Source organism: Mercenaria mercenaria, chromosome 11, assembly GCF_021730395.1.
Source record: "Mercenaria mercenaria strain notata chromosome 11, MADL_Memer_1, whole genome shotgun sequence".
NCBI lineage: Eukaryota > Metazoa > Mollusca > Bivalvia > Venerida > Veneridae > Mercenaria > Mercenaria mercenaria.
Window position 1 is genome coordinate 52,105,011 of NC_069371.1, and position 13,568 is coordinate 52,118,578.

At 36.2% G+C, this 13,568-nt stretch overlaps 1 protein-coding gene across 3 annotated transcripts in view; it reads right to left on the minus strand.

Annotated features, from left to right (window-relative positions):
* Positions 1–13,568, minus strand: part of LOC123531610 (transmembrane protein 98-like) — a 57,073-nt gene that overhangs the window by 41,425 nt on the left and 2,080 nt on the right. For 2 of the 3 annotated variants that reach the window (XM_045312723.2, XM_045312724.2), the window contains exon 2: positions 4,338–4,401. The exons of the other annotated variant lie outside the window; for it this stretch is intronic. The gene's annotated coding sequence lies outside the window, so the exon portion shown is untranslated. The remainder of the gene's footprint in view (positions 1–4,337; positions 4,402–13,568) is intronic. 3 annotated transcript variants of the gene reach the window in all.

Below are 13,568 nucleotides of genomic sequence, written 5' to 3' on the forward strand. Positions count from 1 at the left end.
AATTTTCTCTACTGCAGTATAACATAATGAACTGATATCTGTCAATGATGTATAAACAATATTGTACTATATATACAATATGTTATAACAAAACACTTGGATTGAAATTTATATATATAAAAACCTACAGTTGTTTTCATATTGAATTTTTTTGGCTGATTATAAAAATGTTATCATGTAAGTTATTTATAGTAACAACAAAGGGAAATTAATCTTTTAAAAAAAAAAAAAAAAAAAAATCTATATAATACAAGTCCACAATAAACTCTTTACCAGGTAGAGATAGGTCAAAATACACCTAAAAATTGGATGTAACATGCATGCTGTACCACAGAAAAGTGGTCTCGATTTTTGTCTACCGCCAGTAATAAAAAAGTTACAATAAAATCTATTTATAGTAACAAAGGGACGTTATTCTAAAAACAAGGGTGCCTCATGGTGGTGAACATTTGGTCCAAGTTACATCAAAATCCCTCCATGCATGAAGAAGAAATGTCCCGTACAAAGTCATTCTTGAATTTGACCTTTGACCTCTAAATATGACCTTGACCTTAGACCTAGGGACCTGGTTCTTGCGCATGACATGTTGTCTCATCCAGGGGAATATTTGTGCCAACTGATATCTAAATCCTGCTTTGCATGACAAAGTTATAGACCGGACAGGAAAAAAATCCTCTTGACCTTTGATCTCAAAGTGTGACCTTGACATTTAAGCTAGGGTATTGGGTGTTGCGCATGACAAGTCATCTCATCATGGGAAACATTTATGCCAAGTAATATTGTAATCCCTTGATGGATGACAGAGTTCTGGATCGGACAGGGCAAAAACCTTATTGACCTTTGACCTCCAATTGTGACCTTGACCTTTGAGCTAATGGTCTGGGCTTTGCGCATGACATGTTGTCTCATCATGGGGAACATTTGTGCCAAGTAATATTAAAATCCCTTCATGGATGGCAGAGTTATGGACGGGACAGGAAAAAAACTCTGTTGACCTTTGACCCCCAATTGTGACCTTGACCTTTGAGCTAGGGGTCTGGGATTTGCGCATGACACGTCGTCTCATCATGGGGAACACTTGTGCTAAGTGATATTAAAATTACTTAATGAATGTCAGAGTTATGGACCGGACACGAAACAGACCCTGTTCATGCTATGTTAACATTTGACTGCTAAGTGTGACCTTGACCTTTGAGCTAGGGGTCTGAAAGTTGTGCATGACACATCGTCTTATTATGAGGTACATTTCTGCCAAGTAATATTAGAATCCCTTCATAGATGGGAAAGTTATGGACCGGACAGGAAAAAGGCCTTGTTGACCTTTGACCTCCAATTGTGACCTTGACCTTTAAGCTAGGGGTCCAGGTTTTGCGCATGACACGTCATCTCCTCATGGGGAACATTTGTGCCTAGTAATATTAAAATATCATCATGGATGGGAGAGTTATGGACCGGACAGGAAAAAAGCCCTGTTGACCTTTGACCTCCAATTGTGACCTTGACCTTTGAGCTAGGGGTCCGGGATTTGCGCATGACACATCATCTCATCATGGGGAACATTTGTGCCAAGTAATACTAAAATCCCTTCAAGGATGGGAGAGTTGTGGACCGGACAGGAAAAAAGCCCTTTTGACCTTTGACCTCCAATTGTGACCTTGACCTTTGAGCTAGAGGTCCGGGTTTTGCGCATGACATGTTGTCTCATCATGGGGAACATTTGTGCCAAGTAATATTAAAATCCCTTCATGGATGGCAGAGTTATGGACCGGACACGAAATTGCAGACGGACGGACGGACGGACAGACGGACGGACGGACGGAATGACGGAAAAGTGCATTCCTATAGTCCCCGAAACTGGTTTTCAACCAGTAGGGGACTAATAATTTATTCATTTTCAAAAATCAACAATCTTTCTTGTAAAATAATTCCTGGACTAATTCATAGAACATGGGAACAGTTTTCTGAATATTAAAAATTTAAGATACATTGCATTCTCTCTACTTTATGTGTATGTGTGTCAGTGATGTTGCTAGCCTAACATCAACCTAGGAACATCAGATCAAGAGATGTGCCATCACTTGAATTAACATCTTCTAATGGGTAAACTTTAAAACAGTAACTGCTTATTAAAAGAAACAGAACAAATCCAATTATAACAAAAGCATGCTCAACTATTCAAAGGCTTACCAGTAAAACGGATTTTCTATTTAAGAATAGGTAAGAATAGATACGTTGTCTAAATGCATGGGACTTGATGCGGTAATCTTGTTGAAATTGTTGAAATTGAACCCCCGCATATATGTGAAATTTCCACCAATTATCTGCATCAGTATTGTGAGATAATAGTTTCCAAGCTAAACTTTAACCTGCATTCTGGGACATGCACCTTTCACCATGTTTAATCCACCTCAATTATTGTACTTGGTTTCTGTTAAATATCTGCACTGACTCTGAAGAGAGCAATTTGTATGCATAACTTCAACTTAGATTTTCTAAGTCCAAGAAGGGAAATCATTTTGCTAAAACTCGTGTAAGAGTTCTTGGACTTGATGCTGTAACCTTATGTCATTACCCGAGAGATGAGAGTGAAGTTTTAACGTAATATCTGCAATAGTTAAAACACGGTATGGTACTCTCAGAAAAACTTTAACCAAAATTCTTAACTTAAAAAGGGGCATAACTCTGAAAAAAAAACTGTAGGTAGAGTTATGCATCTTGTCACACGAATGTACAATAAACAGCAAGTTTCAACTGAATATTTTGGGTAATGAAGAAGATATTGGATTTTATTTTAAAACAAGAGGGCCATGATGGCCCTATACATCGCTCACCAGAGCTGATCTGGCCTACTGACCTAGTTTTTGACCCCACATGACCAAGAGTTGAACTTGACCTAAAGATCATCAAGACAAACATTTTGACTAAATTTCATAAAGATTCAGTTACAACTGTGGCCTCTAGAGTGTTCAAAAGCTTTTCCTTTGATTTGACCGATGACCTAGTTTTTGACCCCACATGACCCAGATTCGAACTTGACCTATAGATTATCAAAACAAACATTCTGATTAATTCTCATAAGTTTCAAACTTAAGTTGTGGTCTCTCTAGTGTTGAAAAGATTTTCCTTTGATCTGGCCCAGTGACTTAGTTTTTGACCCCACATGACCTAGATTCAAACCTGACCTAAAGATGATTAAGGCAAACATTCTGACATAGTTTCATAAAGATTGAGTCACAAATGTGGCCCCTAAAGTGTTCACAAGCTTTTCCTTTGATTTGACCAAGTGACCTAGTTTTTGAACCCACATGACCCAGATTAAAACTTGACCTAGAAATCAACAAGCCAAACTTTCTGACTAAATTTCATAAATATTGGGTCACAACTATGTCCTCTAGAGTGTTCACAAGTTTTTCCATTGATCTGACCTACTGACCTAGTTTTTGACCCAACATGACTCAGATTCAAACCTGACCTAGAGATCATCAATACTAACATTCTGATCAGATTTCATGAAGATTGGGTCACAAATGTGGTCTCTAGAATCTTCACAAGCTATTCCTTTGATCTGATTTACTGACCTAGTTTTTGAACTAACATGACCCAGTTTCGAACTTGACCTAGAGATAATCAAGACTAACATTCTGACCAAGTTTCATAAAGATTGTTTCAAAAATGTGGCCTCTAAGAGTGTTCACAAGCTTTTCCTTTGATCTGACCTACTGACCTAGTTTTTGATCCCACATGACCCAGTTTCAAACTTGACCTAGAGATCATTAAGACAAACATTCTGACCAAGTTTCATAAAGATTGGGTCAAAAATGTGATCACAAGCTTTTCCTTCAATCTGACTAACTGACCTACTTTTTGACCCTACATGACACAGTTTCGAACTTGACCTAGAGATCATCAAGACTAACATTCTGACCAAGTTTCATAAAGATTGGGTCACAAATGTGGTCTCTAGAGTGTTCACAAGCTTTTCCTTTGATCTGACCTACTGACCTAGTTTTTAACCCAACATGACCCAGTTTTGAACTTGATCTAGAGATCATCAAGACTAACATTCTGACCAAGTTTCATAAAGATTGGGTCACAAATGTGGCCTATATAGTGTTCACAAAGTAAATGTTGATGCCGCCGGACAATGACCAGTCACAATAGCTCACCTTGAGCACTTTGTGCTCTGGTGAGCTAAAAAGTTAAGCAACACAGATGCCTATGTTGAGGCAAGTGCAATAGCCCTCTTGATTCTTCAAATAGTAGAGTTTAAAAAGATTTTTCTTAATCAAAATGACCTCAGTTTCATATTTAATATTAACCTATTATGTTTTGAATACCTGCATTGGAGCCTGGGTGTCCTAACCAACCATCAAAACATCTGACTTCAATTTAATTCCAAACCTGAAATTTAAATAATCATGCAACCTTTGACAAAGTTAAAGAAAACATATTTATCAAAATTTATAATTATCATGTTAAACATATTATTCAAATAATAACAAAATTGAGCGGGGGCCTTACAATGATGCTACAGACCAAGTTTGGTGATGATATGTCCAGTGGTCCATGAGAAGAAGTCATTCAAAGGTTATTCTACATTTGTGTATTTCAATTTTCTAGCCAACAAACAATCACAAAATCTGAGAGAGCAAAATGCTCAGGTGAGCTAAAATTCTTATTCTTAAGAACTAAATGTTTTTAACTTTTTACAATGCCCCAGATTGTCTGAATTTATCATAAAAATTGATTTTCACTAAAAAATGTCTTCCCACAGAATTTGTGAACCATACTTTTTTCATTCGGACAGTTTCAATGTCAAATACGGACTCATAAGTCATTTACAATTATTATTTCATGAATGAACCTCAATATAGCATGTCTATTCATACATTATCAGATATTATTACACCTCTGAACCTGCCAATCAATCTCCGTGACAGACATTTCAATGCACATTACAATTATAAAGAGATTTCAAATATAAATCTATGACTAAAATATCTGTTTAAGACAAATGATTAAAGAGACTTTAATTGATTTCATGGCCCATATATTACTGAAGTTACAACTTGATTGCAGCCCTAATTACACTGTTAGCTGATAGTAGTTTACTGAATTACCTTCAATTTCTCACAGTGTCATTCAATATGTCTGGCATAATTGAAATAACAAGACTTTTGCATGTATATTCTTAACGGCATATTTTCTAAATATTTACAGATACTAAAAATTATTATCAAAACTTCATTTTTATATAATTTATTTCATAACTATTTCACAGAGAAAAAAGCCTACCACCCTAAAATGCAATTTTGTCACACAGAAATATTTTCTGTTCATAATTATGATACAGACTAAATCCCTATCATATGTTCTTGTTAAGCATGTATACACGTGCATGTATTTTCATTAAATAATTGCAAATGTAACCTATCTATATACTTTTTTTCAACAGCCATTATTTCTCTGAGAAACTTTCATTATGAAATGATATTACATTACTAACCATGAAGTTTTGAGGTCATATTTTTCATCACTCTAGTGGCAACTCTAGGACAGGAACAGAAGTTTGGTATAAAAATTTAAGTACATGTAGTACCATTTAAATTGGCTGAATGACTTAACACAAAAGACAATTCAATATAGTATGACAACCAATTTACTAGGTTGGGAGCTGTGTAGGAGGTGAAGTGGAATAAACAGCAAAAAATGATTGAAACTTGACAAAATGCCGGAAATGAAAATGTTTACAAGCATGTAAGCACCATTTTTGATTAAGCATGTAAGCACCATTTTTGTTTAAGTATTTAAAGTGGGTCAAGAAGAAATCAGGATAAGGTCACAACAATTTTGGGATAAAGTTGATGATCCTGGTATTGGGGAAATGAAATGAACAGAAGATGGGATGGGATCTACAAAGTCTATACAGATGTCCTTCCAGGAAAGTCTATAGAGCTGCCCCTACCGGGAGTTCTATAAAGATTTCCCTTAACTGAAGTCTATACAGATGTCCCTCCAGGTAAACCTATACAAATGCCCCTCCAAGAAAAGTCAACACAGATGCCCCTTCTGGAAAGTCTATACAGATGCCCCTCCTGGGAAGTCTATACAGATGTCCCTCTAGGGAAGTCTATACAGATGCCCTTCCTTCTCTAGGGAAGTCTTTATAGATGTCCCTCTAAGAAAGTCTATATAGATGTCCCTCTAGGGAAGTCTATACAGATGTCCCTCTAGGGAAGTCTATACAGATGTCCCTCTAAGGAAGTCTACACAGATGTCCCTCTAGGGAAGTCTATACAGATGCCCCTCCTGTGAAGTCTGTACAGAAGTCCGTCTAGGAAAAGAATAAATAAGTTTCAAAGCTATATGCCTTTTGGTAATAGCTGTATGTATTTGCACGCAAAACTTTAACCAGAATTTTCTAAGTCCAAAAGGGGGCTTAATTTGCCCAAAATACAAGTCAGAGTTATGGGACTTGATTCTATCAACTAGTTTTATAACCCCAAGGACACATGTGAAGTTTCAATTTAATATCTGCATTAGTTTTGGACATAGTAACTTGCATGTAAAACTTTAACCAGGGTTTTCTAAGTCCAAAAGGGGGCATAATTTGGTCAAAATGAAGGTCAGAGTTATGGGGCTTGGTGCTATCAACTAGTTTTATAACCCCGAAGACACATGTGAAGTTTCAATTCAATATCTGCATTAGTTTTGGAAATAGTAACTTGCATGTAAACTTTAACCAGAATTTTCTAAGTCCAAAAGGGGGCATAATCTGCTCAAAATACATGTTAAGAGTTATGGAACTTGACCCAGTGAGGTTTGTAATTGACCTTGGAAAAGAATAAATAAGTTTCAAAGCTATATGCCTTTTGGTAATAGCTGTATGTACTTGCACGCAAAACTTTAACCAGAATTTTCTAAGTCCAAAAGGGGGCTTAATTTGCCCAAAATACAAGTCAGAGTTATGGGACTTGATTCTATCAACTAGTTTTATAACCCCAAGGACACATGTGAAGTTTCAATTTAATATCTGCATTAGTTTTGGACATACCGTATTTTGGTGTGTATAGGTCGCACTTTTTCTACCCATTCTGCTGCCTGAAAAAGTTCCTGCGACCTATACGACAGAACATTGCCAGCAGTTTTTTTTTTTCGGGCCAATTTTCTGACCGTAGCTCTCGCAAAATTACGTGCATCTGTTACGAACGAACAAAATGGATAAAAAATATCAATATCGGCGGCTTTTCAACCAATAGCGGTTACTTTCAATCAAATATGTCGTAAATAACCCATACAGACTATTAAAATTACGAATGACTTTAATTCAAAGATGTCTTTGCAGTCTGAATTACGTTTGTTTCTACTTTCGTTTTACTGGACGCCATTGACATGTACTCCGGGTTGGATAAAATCCGGACAGATCCGTCCTCCATTCCAAACATTGTTTATACTAATTCTTAGTGTATTAAAAAGCTTGAATGATTATTTTTTACTTTTGATTTTTAAAAAAAAGAAAAAAATCCAAAAAGAGATATTTTGTTAATCTTTTTACTCAGAATCAAAAGAACGCGGTTAATTACATGACACGGAAAGGTGTTATAATTGCTGTGCAAACAATTCACACTTAAACTTGCATGATAACAGACGTCTGCTGCCAATTAGTGTCAAAAAGCCGCTTTTCTTTGATGTAGTCTGTCACCGATACTACTGTTGGTACGAAACGGTTGGGAACGAAAATAACACAGTCCGATTTCCACCAATCAGGTTCTGATAATAATTCAGTCCGCAGCATCAATATGGCCGCCGCCATAACTTTTTTGCCGGTAAATATTAAATATTGCTGGGGAAAACATCCGAAATTTAACTGCGACTAATACGCTAGAAGTTAAATTTTCCGACCATTTCCAGAGCAAAAATTAGATGCGGACTGTACATTACCGCGACCTATACACACCAAAATACGGTAGTAACTTGCATGTAAAACTTTAACCAGGGTTTTCTAAGTCCAAAAGGGGGCATAATTTGGCCAAAATACATGTAAGAGTTATGGGACTTGACCCAGTGAGGTAGGTAATTGATCTAGAAAAAGAAAAAATAAGTTTCCAATCTATATGCCTTTTAGTAATAGCTGTATGTACTTGCACGCAAAACTTTAACCAGAATTTTCTAAGTCCAAAAGGGGGCATAATTTGGCCAAAATGAAGGTCAGAGTTATGGGACTTGGTGCTATCGGCTAGTTTTATAACCCCAAAGACACATGTGAAGTTTCAATTCAATATCTGCATTAGTTTTGGAGATAGTAACTTGCATGTAAAACTTTAACCAGGATTTTCTAAGTCCAAAAGGGGGCATAATTTGGCCAAAATACATGTCAGAGTTATGGGACTTGACCCAGTGAAGTAGGTAATTGATCTAGAAAAAGAAAAAATAAGTTTCCAATCTATATGCCTTTTAGTTATAGCTGTATGTACTTGCACGCAAAACTTTAACCAGAATTTTGTAAATCCAAAAGGGGGCATAATTTGGTCAAAATGAAGGTCAGAGTTATGGGGCTTGGTGCTATCGACTAGTTTTATAACCCCGAAGACACATGTGAAGTTTCAATTCAATATCTGCATTAGTTTTGGAGATAGTAACTTGCATGTAAAACTTTAACCAGGATTTTCTAAGTCCAAAAGGGGGCATAATCTACTCAAAATACATGTTAAGAGTTATGGAACTTGACCCAGTGAGGTTTGTAATTGACCTTGGAAAAGAATAAATAAGTTTCAAAGCTATATGCCTTTTGGTAATAGCTGTATGTACTTGCACGCAAAACTTTAACCAGAATTTTCTAAGTCCAAAAGGGGGCTTAATTTGCCCAAAATACAAGTCAGAGTTATGGGACTTGATTCTATCAACTAGTTTTATAACCCCAAGGACACATGTGAAGTTTCAATTTAATATCTGCATTAGTTTTGGACATAGTAACTTGCATGTAAAACTTTAACCAGGGTTTTCTAAGTCCAAAAGGGGGCATAATTTGGCCAAAATACATGTAAGAGTTATGGGACTTGACCCAGTGAGGTAGGTAATTGATCTAGAAAAAGAAAAAAATAAGTTTCCAATCTATATGCCTTTTAGTAATAGCTGTATGTACTTGCACGCAAAACTTTAACCAGAATTTTCTAAGTCCAAAAGGGGGCATAATTTGGCCAAAATGAAGGTCAGAGTTATGGGACTTGGTGCTATTGGCTAGTTTTATAACCCCAAAGACACATGTGAAGTTTCAATTCAATATCTGCATTAGTTTTGGAGATAGTAACTTGCATGTAAAACTTTAACCAGGATTTTCTAAGTCCAAAAGGGGGCATAATCTACTCAAAATACATGTTAAGAGTTATGGAACTTGACCCAGTGAGGTTTGTAATTGACCTTGGAAAAGAATAAATAAGTTTCAAAGCTATATGCCTTTTGGTAATAGCTGTATGTACTTGCACGCAAAACTTTAACCAGAATTTTCTAAGTCCAAAAGGGGGCTTAATTTGCCCAAAATACAAGTCAGAGTTATGGGACTTGATTCTATCAACTAGTTTTATAACCCCAAAGACACATGTGAAGTTTCAATTCAATATCTGCATTAGTTTTGGACATAGTAACTTGCATGTAAAACTTTAACCAGGATTTTCTAAGTCCAAAAGGGGGCATAATTTGGCCAAAATACATGTAAGAGTTATGGGACTTGACCCAGTGAGGTAGGTAATTGATCTAGAAAAAGAAAAAATAAGTTTCCAATCTATATGCCTTTTAGTAATAGCTGTATGTACTTGCACGCAAAACTTTAACCAGAATTTTCTAAGTCCAAAAGGGGCATAATTTGGCCAAAATGAAGGTCAGAGTTATGGGACTTGGTGCTATCGGCTAGTTTTATAACCCCAAAGACACATGTGAAGTTTCAATTCAATATCTGCATTAGTTTTGGAGATAGTAACTTGCATGTAAAACTTTAACCAGGATTTTCTAAGTCCAAAAGGGGGCATAATTTGGCCAAAATACATGTCAGAGTTATGGGACTTGACCCAGTGAGGTAGGTAATTGATCTAGAAAAAGAAAAAAATAAGTTTCCAATCTATATGCCTTTTAGTAATAGCTGTATGTACTTGCACGCAAAACTTTAACCAGAATTTTCTAAGTCCAAAAGGGGGCATAATTTGGTCAAAATGAAGGTCAGAGTTATGGGGCTTGGTGCTATCAACTAGTTTTATAACCCCGAAGACACATGTGAAGTTTCAATTCAATATCTGCATTAGTTTTGGAGATAGTAACTTGCATGTAAAACTTTAACCAGAATTTTCTAAGTCCAAAAGGGGGCATAATTTGCTCAAAATACATGTTAGAGTTATGGAACTTGACCCAGTGAGGTTGGTAATTGACCTAGAAAAAGAATAAATAAGTTTCAAAGCTATATGCCTTTAAATGATAGCTGTATGTACTTGCATGCAAAAACTTAACCAAAGTGTGACGCCAACGTCGACGCCGACGCCGACGCCAGGGTGAGTAGAATAGCTAGACTATTCTTTGAATAGTCGAGCTAAAAATTAATGCACTACAAGCATTTTTTGTGTACGTGTCCATAAACATTTAAGTAGCGGCGATACGATAGGTCGCACGTGCTCGTGGAATGGAAAATTACTGGCATGACGTTTTGATATCTTTACGATTCGCGGGTAAATTCTAGTCAATCCAGGTAATTTTAGAGTTATGCGGACCGAAAAAATATCGTTGTCATTTAAAAGGAAACATCAGATAAATCGGTGAAATTTCACACTTTTATTATTAACAAGTTTGAAAACTTAGTAGCCCGACGGACTACCCAACTTGGGAAATTCGGTAGTCCGTCTGAAAAACTGGTAGCCTCGGGCTACCGGGCTACCGTCAAGATCGAGGCCTGTATCCATACAGGGAAGTCTATGCAGATGTTCCTACAGGGAAGTGCTAAGTCGAAAATGGGGCATAATTTTGAAATGCAAAGTAGAGTTATTGAACCTATGCACTGCATGTCATATCATGACAATGAACAAGTGTGTGAAGTTTCAATCCATTCCAATTTGTGGATACTGAGATCCCAGCTTACATACAAAAACTTAACCAAAAACTGCTGAGTCAAAAAAGGGGCATAATTTTTGAAAAAATGCAAAGTAGAGTTATGGGACCAGCACAGTGCATGTCAGATCATGACAGTGAACAAGTGTGTGAAGTTTCAATCCATTCCCGTTAGTAGGTACTGAGAGAACAGCTTACAAACAAAACCTTAACCAAAATTTCTAAGTCAAAAAAGGGGCATACTTTTGTAAAAAACAAAATAGAGTTATGGAACCTGTGCAATGTAAGTCAGTTTATCACAGTAAATAAGTGTGTGAAGTTTCAATCCATTCCGACAAGTCGTTACTGTGATACCAGCTTACATACAAAAACTTAACCATATTGGGACGCGGACGTGACACACGGGCGAGTCCAATAGCTCTACCTATTCTTTGAATAGTCAAGCTAAAAATTTCAGCTCAGAGAGGTTTATAAGCTGCCAAGGATCTCTGAGTTGCAAAGAATGCCGTATCGAAACCTAACCAGAAATTGTGCCAGAAGTCAGTCACGCTATAATTTCCTCAAATGAAATGCCATGGACTCACCTCTTACTTTAATAAAACATTTCTTATCCATTTTTCTTTTGATCTGACATAAAATAAACTATGCAACAAATTCTGATCACAAATTTTACACACACGTTTCATATTATGGGTATCGCTGTCTGCAATATTTTGTCCACCATTGCATTGTGACCTTATCAGGGTACTCTTCATTTTGAAAACAAACAGGCCGTATAGAATCATTATCTATTGATCTCTTTTGTGAATTTAAACCTTCTAAGGTATGTTTTCATGAAATTTGTTGAAAATGGTTATTATTTATAATTCAGTAAAAGTCTAAAAAAACAACAAAGTGTTGATCTTGATTTTCAAAAATAACCATTTGCTATTAACTTTGGTTTAAACAATATTTATTTTCAGCAAATATAATATGTACAGCAAACATACATTTACACAATCAAGGATTGAGTAGAAAGCTAAGCTTACTTAGAAACTTGTTCCATTGCTATTAACTTTGCATGACACCATCAGTTTCTCAGGAGACTCGGTGCAAGAGATGTTGCAGTTTGACACTAGTTAGGTAACCAAATGGGGTTCCACCATAACTTAATGGACAAATCCAAAATCAGATAGTTTTCTTTGAGCCATAGTGTTACAAAATACTTCATAAAAGCACAAAATAACATAAATCAAGTCTGAATGTTTTCGAGAACTAAATAGAAGTGAACCTAATTTTTGTGTCCGGATAATAACGGTACGAAAATGTGCTTAAAATAACAATCGAATATGAGTACATGTATTGAAATCGTAAAAAAATGGGAAGATCAGAGGCATTGTCCAGTTGATTTCTCCAAAGAGCTATAAAATAAACAGATCGGCAACTTGAAAGGCATATAAAGCAAATCTCGCCAACATCCCGTGACAACTGAATGAGATCTCGTTGTAAGCGTCTGTTGATCATGATTGATCAAGTCAGCAAACGCTTTGAAATAAGGTTACTTTCGGATCATTTGTTTATCATGGTAATGGTGCATTTTTAATGTTATTAGTATTTTCTACACGGGGAAGGAATGAATTTATGATTGAAAGTCTGAGAAATCAACAGTTTTCGTTTGAAAAAGGACTCAAATTGGTTTATAACGTGCCGGGCGTACCACCAGTTTTATACTTCAGTAAGCGTCTGTTGATTTGATCATGACTGATCAAGTCGGCAAACGCTTTGAAATAAGATAACACGCTAACACGAGATGACGCGGGATTATCCCAAGTTGCCATTCTGTGTATTTTATAGTTATTTGATTTCTCCTATAAATTATCAAACCAACAAACCTTTCATTGTACCCCCTTTCATTGTATACCTCTAATTACAAATTGTACAAACATGATATAGGCTGCATTTCTACACATTGTTAATCAATTAACTTTTACACATTGCTCAATAAACACCTTTGATAATGACGGACATTAATGTACTAAATACAAACTGCAGATGACCACAGGTCATTCAGTGTGTGGCTTGATTGGCATCTGTGAGTAGCTAATTAATACACGACGCTCCACCTACTGCCATATTTCCGCTTGTGGTGGCAAACTAAATTGAGATTCACCAGGATTTTGATTGACAAGGGTCAGAACTTTTGAACTTGAGATGCATCAAAGAAAATTTCTGCTGATCAAGCAAACGCATGGAGCATTTTTTTGTGCATGTCAAATAGAGTTTTTTTTTATTTTCGCTGGTCAAAACCTGGAACCTCAGGTCTACCAAACGCCTAGTCCTAATACGTGACTCAAGTTATCTCCCCAGATGGTCTGTCCACAGAGTCACAATCAATGACTGTTTAAAATCGGCGTAATTGAGGTACTTCTGTCTTTCAGACTTAAATGTAAGCATAATGATGATTTAATGGTGAAAAGAAAAATATTTCTGAATAGCAAATTTAT